A 15,194-nucleotide genomic window follows, 5' to 3' on the forward strand; every position below is an offset into this window, starting at 1 on the left:
ATTGAAAATACTAAAACCGAGGTGTACTTAAACTGAGGATGGATGGTGGCTAACAGATTGAGGTTGAATCCTGACAAGGCAGAAGTACTGTTCATGGGGGACAGGAGGCGGGCAGGTGTGGAGGATTCCCTGGTTCTGAATGGGGTAACTGTGCCCCTGAAGGACCAGGTGCGCAGCCTGGGAGTCATTTTGGACTCACAGCTGTCCATGGAGGTGCAGGTCAATTCTGTGTCCAGGGCAGCTGTTTATCAGCTCCATCTGGTATGCAGGCTGAGACCCTACCTGCCCGCAGACTGTCTCACCAGAGTGGCGCATGCTCTAGTTATCTCCCGCTTGGATTACTGCAATGCGCTCTACGTGGGACTACCTTTGAAGGTGACTCGGAAACTACAACTAATCCAGAATGCAGCAGCTAGACTGGTGACTGGGAGCGGCTGCCAAGACCACATAACACCGTTCTTGAAAGACCTACATTGGCTCCCAGTACGTTTCCAAGCACAATTCAAAGTGTTGGTGCTGACCTTTAAAGCCCTAAATGGCCTCAGTCCAGTATACCTTAAGGAGCGTCTCCACCTCCATCATTCTGCCCGGACACTGAGGTCCAGCACCGAGGGCCTTCTGGCGGTTCCCTCATTGCGAGAAGCCAAGTTGCAGGGAACTAGGCAGAGGGCCTTCTTGGTGGTGGCGCCTGCCCTGTGGAATGCCCTCCCAACAGATGTCAAAGAGGAAAACAACTACCAGACTTTTAGAAGACATCTGAAGGCAGCCCTGTTCAGGGAGGCTTTTAATGTTTAATAGATTACTGTGTTTTATTTTTCTGTTGGAAGCCACCCAGAGTGGCTGGGAAAACCCAGCCAGATGGGTGGGGTATAAATAATAAATTATTATTATTATTATTATTATTATTATTATTATTATACAGTATATGGAAAGTACTTGGGCAATGTGGACTGAAAGAGCACATGGATTGAGGAGTGACATGATGTTTTTCATGGCTCGATAATTACTGAAGGAAACCGCTTTATGGGTCCATGGAGTCACATTCATGAGATAAAACTGATATCACAGAAACCAGAATTAATGGAGCGCCATTGTATTATCTCCTAAAATTACAGGCTTGTGTATCAGTGTTCCACCTGACACCAGGCCAGATGCGGTAGGTTGACTTTGCGTTGGGCAAGGACTGAGAGTCCCAAACACCTCGTAAAATCCCGACATGTCCTCAGACAGTAGCTTATAAAGGAGCTTGCATTCCTTACAAATTGATGAGCTAGGTATCTCACCAGAGAAATGGGAACACCCACAGACTCAAAGTCAAAAACTGGCATATGTAGAATGTAATTGTTTAGAAAATGGCCAGCATCTTTGTTTTTTGTTTTTTTTAAAAGACAATTTATTAAATTTTCCAATTAAACACATTTAAACAAAAACAAAACATACAACCACAAACACAACAACACATAATAAACACAAAATTTTTCTTCTAAGCATCTTCTCAATTATTACAATTTTCTTTGCTCTGCCGAGCTTTGACTTCCCTCCTTCCCCCCAATCGGTTTTCTTATCCATTCCTGTCTCACAGTTTCTTTATTCCTTCTACCTAAAGTCAATTCGTAGGATTTATTTCAGTCCTGCAATTGTCTTTAAACTTCTACAATTCATCTCCATATGGTCCACAAATTTACTCTAATCCTTTTGGAACTTTGACTCTCCCTGGTTTCGGATCCTGCTAGTCAGTCTTGCTAATTCCGCATAGTCCATCATTTTCATCTGCCACTCTTCAATCGTCGGTAACTCCTGGGTTTTCCATTTTTGGGCTAACAAAGTCCTAGCTGCGGTTGTCGCATACATAAATAATACCTGATCTCCTTTCACTATCTCTTGTCCTATAAGTCCTAATAGAAAAGCTTCCTTTTTTTTTTGGAAAAGGTGTATTTAAAAATCTTTTTCAGTTCATTATATATCATTTCCCAAAATCTTTTGATTTTTTCGCATGTCCACCACATATGATAAAATTCACCATCCTTCTCTTTACATTTCCAGCATGTTCTGCTACTCGTCCTAAACATCTTAGCCAATTTTACTGGTGTTAAATACCATCTATACATCATCTTCAAAACATTCTCTTTCAGGGCAGTACATGCAGTAAATTTCAAAGTTTGATTCCACAATTTCAACCATGCATCATATTCAATATTATACCTAAAATCTTTTGCCCATTTTATCATCACATCTTTTGTCAATTCATCTTTCGTATGCCAGCATCTTTGTTAATAATAAATTCTGAAGAGTAACAAGTCCTGTTCTAATTGAGTATTCCGATTCCTAACTAATAACCAACATGTTTTTACTTGACATAGCTTAAGCTGCTATGTCATATATACTACAATGCACTATTTGGGGGGCTGCCCTTGAAAATGGTTTGTATGCTATAATACTCGACAGCGCTGGCCCATGCATGAGACAAGATGAAGTGACTGCCTTGGGCGGCAGGATCCACAAGGGCAGCAAATTGTCACAAAATAGCCAGCAAACTTTTGGGTCCGCCAGAGCTCTTCATCAAGTCCCATGTTAAGCAAAGGACAGGGGGTAGGCTTGGAACTGAAACCACAGTGTATAAAAATTGGTTAAAATTTCATTTTCGTTGTGTAATCTTAAGACGGGGCATGGCTAGCCAGGGTGGAGAGTTGTCTGTCCCAGGTATGAGAGTTGTCAAGAACAGTGTTGAAGTTTCAGAATTTACCCTTGCTCTACTGATTTGGAGATTTTTTTGAAAGCATAGGCATAGAACAATGGTTCTCAAACTTTTTTAAAAATCTGGGCCACACTTTCAGAATTTGCTCGCGCCACAATGCAATCCTGTCTGTCTATCTCTACTCTTGATAAGCCCCACTGAGTTCAATGGGAATAAGAGTCAAACTGCATAGTATGTTTGAACCTGGACAGCTCAGTTGGTTAGAGCATGATGCTGATAGTGTCAAGGTTGCAGGTTCGATCCTTGTGTGGGATAGCGGCATATTCCTGCATTGCAGGGGGTTGGACTAGATGATCCTTATCATCCCTTCCAACTCTATGAAACATACCTGTGGAACATTTTTTTAAAAATAAGAAATACATTGCAAAGCACAACTGAGGATTGTCCTCGGTATATCATTTGACGCTCTTGTTGTCATTTTGAAAAAGATACCTATCTGCAGTCTGCAAATAAAAAAAATATATTTTGATATCGTGCTATACTATAGTATGCTGAAATGTTTAAATGCATCTTTGATTGTCCTTGAATCATCCTGCCACACTTCCCTTCATCTCCTGCGACACCCTTTGAGAACCACTAGTATAGAACATCATACTTAGAGCACCATTTACCAAAACTGCGTTCTAGGGATGGGGCAACGTGCGGCTCTCCAGATGTTGATGGACTCCATCGCTCACCATCCCTGCCCGTTGGCCATGATGTTGGCTGGGGATGATGGGAGCTGGAATCTAATAACACCTGGAAGGCTTCAGTTCAGTTGGTTAGCGTGTGGTGCTTATAACACCATGGTTGCAGGTTCGATCCCTGTATGGGACAGCTGCATATTCCTGCAGGGGTTGGAATAGACGATCCTTCCAACTCTACAATTCTATGATTTTGGATTCCAACTTAATTCTGTGTAGTCAGCCACCAACTCTGGAATAGGAATAGAAAGTACCGCACCCATTCTACAATATCATAAGTACTAGACACCTCCCTCTCTCCCTCTCTCTCCCTCTCCCTCTCCCTCTCTCTCTCTCTCTCTCTCTCTCTCTCTCTCTCTCTCAGTTATGCATCTGAAGCTATCTACAAACAACCTTTCCATCCTAAAAATACGTGTACAGTATATAATATAGACAATTCAAGGTCAGTTAAAACAAAAGCTACGGTACTTAATGTATCTCATTCCAACCTCCCCCCCCCCCCGCATCCGTTTTTGGCTGCATAGCGCCACCTGCTGATAAATGAGGGTTAGATACACCGCAATGGACTGAAGGAGACTTAACGGCATTGCGTTTGCTCCCCCTTCTCTGTTGAATCTTCCCTTGGAAGAAACTGGAAGTTTTCCTGCTCAGTTTTCCAAATTAACAGTAATGATGAGACAAAAGAAACTTCCTTGCTGTAAATCGTTGACTCTTGCTTTTGAAGAAATTGCATAATGCACATTTTTATTCACTTGTTGCAATTTCATAGAATTGTAGAGTTGGAAGCTATGCTGACGATCATCTAGTCCGTAATATCAAGCAGCAATGAGGGAAAATAGGGACACACCTAGGACAAAGAGCAGGAAGTCAACTTTTTTTGGGGGGGGGAATTGTATTAAATTTGTTGTAATTTGACATTGTTTTGTTAAAAATTTGGAAAACTAATAAATATTATTTGGCAAAAAAGAAAGACCAGCTCGTCCAACCCTCTGCAATGCAGTAATATGCAGCTGACCCATATGGGGATTGAACCCACAACCTTGAAATTATCAGCACTATGCTCTAATCAGCTGTCAACCAGTATATAAATTTTATAAAATAAATATGCTAGAGGTTAAGAACAGAAGAAGTGCCCTGTTGGACCAAGCCAATGGGCCATCTAGTACAGAATCCTGTTCCACAGTGGCCAACCAGGTGCCTCTAGGAAACTCGAACGCAGGACCCAACCACAAGAGCACCCTGCCGCCGCCAAAACCCCGCCACCTTCCAGCAACTGGTATTCAGAAGCGTAAGTGTGGCAGCCTGGCTTCCTGAAGAATAATGTAGCTGCCTATCTGGATTTTGACCTTTAATTTAAAAACAGAGAAATGTCAACTCGCTAGCCTATAAGGAAAAACACAGATGCAGTAATCTGCCTATCTGCTCATGGATATAATTCAATCACTTTAAACATATCGAATTGCCTGTATTTATGCTCTGGCTGGTCTGCAACGATTCCCTGCCCACTTCGGCTCTTGAAACATTTAGCAATGAAGGAAGCTAACTTATATGGAGGGAGACAACTGGTCCATCTCGCTCAGTATTAGGCATGTGTCCAAAGTCCGTTTCGGGAGCCTAATCCGTCCTGCTGGTCAGTTTAATCCAGCCCCGTGGCAGTTTATTTCCTGGGGTAAAATCCTAAAAAACCCTTGACAACTTCAATCCTTAAAAAAGGCCAACAATTTTGGTTGGCCCTTTGGTCGGCCCCCACGGCCCTTCACTTCATCAAATCTGGCCCTCTTTGAAAAAGGTTTGATTTCAGTCAAGGGCCTTTCCCAGTCCAACTTGGAGATGCCAGAGATTAAATAGGCATCTTTCTGCATGTAAAGCAGAGACTCTGCCACCCTTTAAATGTGCACCCCTTACCCTGCTTACAGGCTTGCTAAAACCCTTGTAACACAGACGGTGTTTGGTCTATCCAAGCGGAAGAGAAGAAAACACACACAGGCACATGCATGCGCACAAACACACTTCAACCTTTTATGAGTTAGTCAGCAGTGCATTTTCCCTTTTGCATAGGGAAGTGCCTTATACCAAGGCTAGACTCTTGTTCCATCTAGCCTAGTCTCATCAACACTGATTGGCAGATTCTCCCCAGGATTTTCAGGTGGCGGTTTCTCCCAGCACTACCTGGACATGAAAGAGTTGAACCCAAGGCCTTCTGCATGCAATGCAGATGCTCAATCACACCCCATGCTTTAGCCGAGATTCCTGCATTGCGGGGGGGTTGGACTAGATGACCCTTGGGGGTCCTTTCCAACTCTACGATTCTATGATTCTATGAACCTGGCCTTATTTCAGACATAGGATATCCTTTTTTTTAACTGGGCATGGGGATGTATGATCCACTGGGAAGCCTTCTAATTATTGCGTTCTGCTTAGGTTTGCCCATGCCCTAATGGGCTAGATCGAGGCTGTGCAAAAAAAATTATCTTCCCAGTTTCAAGGATTTGATTTAGGACCAAAAAGGCAACTCCCAGCATGTGCTCAGCTGTTCTCCACTCTCCTTGCTCGACCAGTTATGTAAACGACCAACCCCACGTCGCACGCAGATATGTAATTGATTGTCTGTAATAATTCTGTCGCGCTCTGCTCCCTCTGGGTTATGGGGGTCGAATGGCTGTTGTGTCATTAAATTCTCCAGCTGATTATGGGGGTGGGATTTCCCCACGGCCCCGATCGATTCCCACAAGGGCATCAGCTGCAGGAGCAGCGCCGTAAAACCTGTGGAGCTGTCCAAAGTCCTGGATGCCTTAGCCAGAAGAGAGCGTGGAGCTATTTCCCGAGAGCGGCCAGTAGGGGGCAGCACTTAAGCACACTCTATCCTTCCCGCTATTTCTGTGCTAAGATCAGTTTTATATGTGGAGCAAGAGACTCAAAGAAGTGGTCATAGAATTATGTAGATAGTTGATCAAGCCCCCATTTGGATACATCACTTTTTTAAATGATTGTGGAGCCCTCACACCCTCTTTTGGTGTTGTCCCATTTTATCCTCACAGTGACAACTGTAATAATAATAATAATAATAATAATTTATTTATACCCCGCCCATCTGGCTGGGCTTCCCCTGCCACTCTGGGCGGCTTCCAACAAACATTAAAATACATCAAATATCACAGATTCAAAACTTCCCTAAACAGGGCTGCCTTTAGGTATTTTATAAATGCCAGGTAGTTGTTTATCTCTCTGACCTCTGATGGGAGGGTGTTCCACAGGGCGGGTGCCACTACCGAGAAGGCCCTCAGCGCTGCTCTGGTTCCCTGTAGCTTTGCTTCTCATAGTGATGGAACTGCCAGAAGGCCCTCGGCACTGGACCTCAGTGTCCGGGCAGAACGATGGGGGTGGAGACGCTCCTTCAGGTATACTGGACCAAGGCCGTTTAGGGCTTTAAAGGTCAGCACTAACACTATGAATTCTGCTCGGAAACGTACTGGGAGCCAATGTATCATTTCCCCTTCCTCTAAGCAGTCATCCTGATCAACATTTTGATCAATCAGCCCCTGGGAATTTAGCTGGATGACCCAACACTATTGCACCAGGAAGCGGAGATTATTGTAGCATTTGTCTGGGGAAATCTTCAAAAGTTTGAATGCCTTGCCTTGCCTGGATAGGTAAGGGCTTGTGTGTCCAGCAATGGTCAGTGTTAGACCAGTCCTCCGTTTATTGTAGTGCTAGAGGATAAATCGGGGCTAGCTAGCATAGTGCCCTCCAGATGTCATTGAACTACAACACCCACCATCCCTGACCATTGGTGATACTGGCTGGGGCTGATTGGAGTTGTAGTCCAAAAATATCTGGAGGATAAGACAAGCTCAGAACTATCAGAACTTCAAGGGCTCTGGAAATCCTTGCCATGTCTTTGGCTTTTTGCTCTCACCTGTCCTTCCAGGTTGCAGCACAAAGGCAATTCGATCAGAGGTAATTTCAGTGTCATTTGACTGCAGAGGGTTTTTTAAAAAAAACTGCAGAAGAGGGAGAACGGAAACCCAGCGCCGTTTTAGGAGGCGTAGCATTTGCAGGAGAAGGCAGTGGAGCAGCCAAGCGTGCGAGGCACTCAGGCAAGCAAGCGAGGGTTAAACTGGCATGATTAGGGTGACAAGAAATTAAATGGAAGCTCGTGGATCACAAATGGCCTCTCTCTTTATGACTTGCAAATTAGATGGAAATTAGAAGCGCCACAACACAGAGATCCCCATGCCTCCCTGCCATGGACAACTGAGCAAAAGATTGCCGGCAACTGTCTTTCATTAGGGGAGTGTCAAGGCCTGCTTTCCCCTGACCTTCACCAACGGACTGAAGCAGGGATTTTTCAATTTGTTGCCTGGCGAGTCAAAAAAAGCCTTTGCATTTGAATGCTCCTGGAGAATGTGGTCCACATGAAGTTTGGCAAGGCATTATCCACTAATCGCCAAGACCTAGCTTGGAAAACTGACCTCAGAGCCCCTGCTGGTTCAGGTGAAATTCATAACTCAGTGGTGAAACTCCTAGTTCAGTGCTTCTTTGCAAGCAGATGATTGCAACTGTTGTGTTTGTCTTTCTAACTCTGCATTATGTTGTTGTCACACACCCTGGGACCTTATGGTGACGGGCGGGTAAAATATCTTATTGTTATAGGTTTGGTGGTGGGAGGGGGACAGCTTGGATAATACCTCTGGCTCCCTTTCAAACCTGCGATCCTGTATCCTAGGCTCCTTGGGAAGGAAGGGCAGGATATAAATTCTAACAATATGAAGAACTGTGAGGTTAGAATCTGCTGAACTGGCCAGACCAGATTCTTTTCAGGAAAGATAATGGCCTTAGCTGGCCAGTTAGGTACCACCATTTATATGTCCAAATACATTTTCCTGATGCCATAAATGGGGGTACCTTCCCTCACCCTCCACACACCTAGTTGGAAGCAACATCTCCTTGCAAGGTATAACAGTAGCCAGAATTTGGTTGTGAGTTTTGGTAAGCCAGGGAGGCAGAGGTTTGTCTCCCACTGTGCTGGACGTAAAATTGTGACTTTGGGCTTGCCTGCTAACCCAATAAGGAAGCAAGATCTGTCTGAGTGTTGTCTTCTTCTTCTTCTTCTTCTTCTTCTTCTTCTTCTTCTTCTTCTTCTTCTTCTTCTTCTTCTTCTTCTTCTTCTTCTTCTTCTTCTTCTTCTTCTTCTTCTTCTTCTTCTTCCTATTAATTCAATTTATATACTGCCCTTTATCAGAAGATCCCAGGGCAGTGTACAACATTAAAAACACATTGTGGTACATCAATTATAAAAACATAATAAAAAGCATACTGAAAGACAACCTAATAATAAAGTAGTCATTATAATAACAGTCCTCTCCCCCACACTTTCACAGGCTGTAGATTATTTAACAGCCATAAGCCTGGGTAAAGAGGAATGTTTTTGCCTGGCATCTAAAGACATGTAATGCTGGTGCCAGGCAAACCTCTCTGCGGAAGGCATTCCGCAACCGGGGAGCCATCACAGAAAAGGCCTGTTCTATAGTTGCCACCCTCTGAATCTCTCTGGGATAAGGGACATAGAGAAGGGCCTCAGATGACTAGCGCAGGGTCTGGGTTGGTGCATATATAAAAGCACACACTAGGCAGGCCATACAAATAACCCAGAGATGCATTTTAAAGAAAAGGACACATTCTACTCATGTAAAAACACGCTGATCCACAGACCGTCCGTGGGCTGGATTGAGAAGACGACTGGGCCACATCCGGCCCATAGGCCTGAGTTGCCTACCCCTGGTATAGGTCAACACTAGGACTTTGAATTGGGCCCGGAAACTAATCAGCAGCCTTTGCAGTCGGGCCAGGAGTGTTAATGCTGTGAGCTCTCCACCCTATGCTCAGGCTGTATATAAAACCATACATCCTAAAGACAGTCTCCTCTGACCTTCATTCCAAGGAAACCAAACCCTTGGTAAGTATTGGAACACCTGGAATCTCTGACCGCTTAGTGATTGGGGTGCATAAGTGCCAACTCCCCAGGTCCCCCACAAATTGTGGTGTCAGGGCCACGCACTCTGCATGGCACCCACGGCCCTGAGGACCCACGGTCGCGGGGCCAAGTTGGCCTATTGGGGTGCATGCAACATTGTAAACAAAACAAAACAGAATGTCCACATCTGTATAAGAATAACTACAGTGGTACCTCTACTTATGAATCACTCTACTTACGAATGTTTCTACTTACGAACGGAGCTCCGTCCTCCATCTTGGATGCGGTTTAGATAGGATTTTTTCTACTTACGAATTTTTAGATAGGGTTGCTTCGACTTACGAATTATTTCTCCCAATGCATTCCTATGGGATTCGACTTACAATTTTTTTCGACTTACGAATGTGAGTTCGGAACGCATTAAATTCGTAAGTTGGGGTACCACTGTATAAGGATTATAACAGCCTGGTTTAGTAGGGCAGGGGCCTTTTGTCCTTGCCCTCGTTAAAAGAACTGGGAGTCACAAGCCTTTGCCAACCTACAGCAAATCATCCAGTGATCTCCCACTAGATCCCATTGTATCATTTGCCTACCCCTGCCCTAAGCAACCCTCTTTGCAAAGGCAAACCTAACACAATTACATTTCCATTAGAGGATGCTTAATATCACAGCCTATCAGAAAATAAAGTAAAATCAGCTTAACTCTTGGCTTTTAAATCCATCTAGACTGCATGAAAATGACAGTGCCCGCAGCAAGGGATCAGGCTCAGACTTTGGCAGGCCTCCAGATGTTCTATTAGGGTTGCCAAATTACTTGCGGCCTGATGCAGTTTGAGTGCAGTTGCAGTACCTGCACATGGAGGGCTCTTCGTGGGGCTTGACAGAATATTTTCCCCTACACACCCTCCTCATTTCCCCCCTCCATGCACCCTCCCCCCACAAGTTTCTCGTGTTCCAGCATGGCAACAAAAAGGGTGGGCTGGGAATTTGTCTCTGAGCACAGGCATCCCATTCCCTAAAATGTTCCTTTCTGCTGCCTGACGCTGCTTTCCAGAGACCAGGAGTCAGATTCCTCTTCCTCAGGTGATGCAGCCGGGGACTCTAAACAAGGATGGGAAGGGGACTCAAGCACTGCCCAGAAGCACTGCTGTTGGATCTTTGCAGGACCAGTGGCTCTCTGAAAATGTGGCACTGCTGTTCTCGGACTCAGAGAATGCCATTGCAGACGGCCCATTGAGACCAGAGGCATCTTCCAGGAGTCAAGCGATTAGGATGCTGATGCTGTTATTATTATATAGGGCTCAGACTCATTTTGCTTCTTGCTCAAGCAACATCAAAACTCTGTGTTCCAGCCTGGAACCTCACCCTGCATCTAGCCTGAAGCTTGCCTTACTTTCTGTCTTGTTGTTGTTTAGTCGTTTAGTCGTGTCTGACTCTTCATGACCCCATGGACCATAGCATGCCAGGCACTTCTGTCTTCCACTGCCTCCCGCAGTTTGGTCAGACTCATGTTGGTGGCTTTGAGAACACTGTCCAACCATCTCGTCCTCTGTCGTCCCCTTCTCCTTGTGCCCTCAGTCTTTCCCAACATCAGGGTCTTTTCCAGGGAGTCTTCTCTTCTCATGAGGTGGCCAAAGTATTGAAGCCTCAGCTTCAGGATCTGTCCTTCCAGTGAGCACTCAGGGCTGATTTCCTTCAGAATGGATAGGTTTGATCTTCTTGCAGTCCATGGGACTCTCAAGAGTCTCCTCCAGCACCATAATTCATAAGCATCAATTCTTCAACGATCAGCCTTCTTTATGGTCCAGCTCTCACTTCCATACATCACTTTCTGTCTAGTCCTTTTTCCCAGCCAGAGCACCTATGAGGTGGGCACCATGTTGGGCCAGTGCTCCCCCCCCCTGCTTATTGCCTTAACATACTTCTGAAAAGTCTGAAACGAACATTTCAAGTTAAAACAGAAGCTGGTCAGTGTGTGCGAGTCTTACAATTTTATTTTTTTAGATCTGTGACTCCTCCAAGCTCCTAGCCACGATTTGTCAAGTTGGAGGGGGGGGGTTAAATTCATGGGCGTAGCCAGGAGGACAGGGAGGGGCAGCTGACCCCAATCAATAACAATCAATAAAAATACATAGCTAACTGAGGTTCTGCCCCCCCCCCCAACAAAAACCCTGGCTACGTCCATGGGCCAATTCATATGTCCTTTTCGTCAATCCGTCTCCTGCGTAGCAGCAGTGGTCTTTAAGCTTTCCAGCCAGACTAGGACGCCCTAGTCATCTGCCTGAATCTAAGAGAATGAGAGAGGCAGAGATGCATTTATTTGACCTGCTCCAGAACCAGGGGTGACCCCCAAACCAGCTAGGGAGACAGTTTGCCATATTTTTTAGCACTTCCCTGGGCGGTGAAAGCAGCTGTTGTCAAACTGGCATTGGTTCAGGGCTGCCCCGAGTTGCCTGGCAACTTACCGTAACAACTTCATGGTGAGTTCCAGCACCTATTTTTCTTGGAAAAAGCGATGCTTCTTCCCACCCTGAGCTCTGATTGAGTGCAGAGCAGAGGCGTTGCAAGGTCAGGTGGTACCAGGTGTGGAATTTTTTTGTCACCCCTCCCCCCCACATTGAGGGCTCGGGGTAGGCTTGGCAGTCGCGGGCGGGCGGCGCAGCGAATGTCACCCCCTCAGCGATGACACCCGGGGTGGCCCGCCCCCCGCGCCCCCTTCCTATGCCTCTGGTGCAGAGCAGGTGCAGGGGGTCGTCTTGTGCTATTATTATTATTATTATTATTATTATTATTAGCAAGGAAGGGAAAGGGATTCAGGGCTCTTCTGAATCTGCTGGGAGTGTCCCTCGTGCAGGAGCACAGTGTGTGCAAACTCTGTGTTTTAACAAGCCCCCTAAGATAGGACAGCTCCAGCTGAGACCCAAATAACATATATGTTAAGCCAGGCATCTCCAAACTGCGGCCCTCCAGATGTTTTGGCCTATAACTCCCACGATCCCTAGCTAACAGGACCAGTGGTCAGGGATGATGGGAATTGTAGTCCAAAACATCTGGAGGGCCGAAGTTTGGGGATGCCTGTGTTAAGCTATTGATTGAGGAATCACACCGACCCATATTATCTGATGGATTAATCAAGTAAACCGGTAAATTGCAGCAGCATCCATTCCCCCCTCCTTGATGCTTCTTATCCCTGGAATTCAATGAAGAGCCACAGCTCAGTAGTGGAGCAACTGCTTGGCATGTAGAAGGTACGTTCAATTTTTAAAAGAGAGTTGCTCATTGGTGATCCTTTTCAAATTACATTTACTGTTAACTATGAATGAACTTGTCTGGGTTCCTAGGTTCTCATTTTCTCCCCACATTTTGTTCTCTATTTAGTGTGGCAGCGCCGACACTGTGGAACTCCCTGCCACTTGATAATAAGCAGGTGACTTCACTGCGTTCTTTTCGGTGCATGCTGAAGATATTCTTATTTAGACAAGTCTACCCAGATGTTTAGAAAGACATGTAGAAAGCTTTAATTGGTTTTAATCTATTCTACCGTATTGTGGCTTCATCTTTCTGTGTGTTTTAAATTGGGCTTGTAAATTTCTTAGTAACAATTTTATTGTTTTATCTCTTTTGTAAAACGCTTTGAGGTTTTCTCTACAACCAAGCGGTACATAGATTTTATGGAGTGAACTAAAATAAATATGCAACACTATTATATAATCAAAATCATATTAACACAGAGAAGCGGGATAACTCAGTTGGTAAAGCATGAGACTCTTAATCTCATGAGTCATGGGTTTGAAACTCACATTGGGCAAAAAGATTCCTGCATTGCAGGGGGTTGGACTAGATGACCCACGTGGTCCCTTCCAACTCTTTGGAAGGGAAAAGCAATGCTAAACATTTCCACTTGCTGTAAGAAGGCCAGTATTAATGAATAACTGAAATATCATTTAGATAAGGTGCTCTAGGTTCATCCTTTGAAGCTCCCCATTCTTTTGCATATCATATAGGCGCTGTTTTGTAAACTGCTTGATAGCACACAAACACACAAAATTATTATTTATTACATTTATATGCCACCTTTCCACCAAGGAGATTAAGGTGGTGCACATTGTTCTGTTCCCCATTTCATACGTCATACGTGATACGTCATGGGTCGGGACAGGGTGGGGGGAATCACAGGGATAAGCCGGGGGTGGGGAGAGGAGGGGGCGGGATACGTCATGGATCAGCACAGGGTGTGTGTGGGGGAAACACACAGATGAGCCACAGCAACGCGTGGCAGGGCCAACTAGTAATATATATATATATATATATATATATATATATATATATATATGATCAACAACTGTCCATACTAAATTATTACTCTGTCTTAGGGAATGCATTCCGCTTGGCGGAACTCAACAGCAAGGGAAAAAATGTCCTTGTGGACATTCATGTGCTTCGCATTATCACGTTATTTAAAGGTCTGATTGTGTCAGGTAGACAAGTGGAGGAAAATGTTATGCCTGACAAAATGCTTATATTTTTCCGGTTGGTATTAATGAGAAGCTTGCCTAGGGCCATTTCCCCCAATCTCAAAGGGCAGCAGATGCAAGTGGGGGAGGGGGGGGGGAGAAATATAAATTCCCCGGGGATGAGATCTTGGGAATTTCATCAGCGTTCATGGGTGACCTAGCCTTTTCAAGCACAATGATAGACTTGATAAATCATCTTTACAACGAATTCTAATTATCGTTTATGTGGCCTGGGCACCTCTTGAAAAAGCAAGGAATCCGACATCTAGGCATCCACGTGGGTGTCAGAAGTTGTTTGTCCCTGTGCCTCCCTTTGCGGATTTCGCCGGGCGGAATTAACCCCGCGGTCCCGGCTATGTAGGAGTCAAACTACTCTATTAAGTTACACAACTGAGCTAGATTTAATTCTTTCTCCCCCACCCACCCACCCACCCGCTTCGCCCCTCTCTTTCTCCCCAATGAAATTACATGCTGTGGTGTATAAGACAGGATTAGAAGTATAACATTATAGCAATTAATACTATAATGCCTCCATGATTAGTGTGCTACATTGAATTTCATGGATTTTGCTCAGTGTTGCCTAGATTTCCCTTGGGTCCTCTAGACCAAACCTTTGTATTCTTAGTAAATTAAATGGTAAAAGGGGAAAAAAAACCACAGCAATATATTCAATAAATTCAATATCAGCTGCGAGACACGGCAATAAATATATCCATTACAGCGAGTATTATATATAACAGGGCTGGGCTGAAACTGCTCCCTGTTTTCTAGGAACTTCATTGGCAGCTTCAAAGGACGAGTCCCTTGTTGCCTGGATTTCTTTTGCTCTGCATATGGAAATGTTCTCCAGCTCCTTTGCAAAGCCCTCTCTTGCTCTGCCTCTCAGTTGACTTCATTTGCCTTCAGTGATGTCACCATACATAGCCAAATCTGATTGGCTGTACAGCATAGTGAAGTCTGACCTGCTGGGAGCCTTAGGGTCCCGTGTGCTGTAGAGCCAGTGTGTCACGGTCCGGTCGGCGGGTGGTTGAAGCCCTGGCTGAGGACGCCCGGACCAGAGGCAAGATGGTGGTGTAGAAGCAGGAACAGGTGCAGGGCTGAGGGTCCAGCAGCAGGCAGTCGCAGGGTCAAGGAGCAAGGCAGAGGCGAAGGTCTGGGAGTCAAGGAGCAAGGCGTCGGCAAGGCAAAGGTCCAAGGGTCGAGGATCAAGGCGTCGGCAAGGCAAGGGTCCCAGGAGCGAGAGGCCAGAGGCAACCAGGCAGGGATAG

The sequence above is a fragment of the Zootoca vivipara genome, chromosome 1 (assembly GCF_965207765.1).
Source record: "Zootoca vivipara chromosome 1, rZooViv2.hap1.1, whole genome shotgun sequence".
Classification (NCBI taxonomy): domain Eukaryota; kingdom Metazoa; phylum Chordata; class Lepidosauria; order Squamata; family Lacertidae; genus Zootoca; species Zootoca vivipara.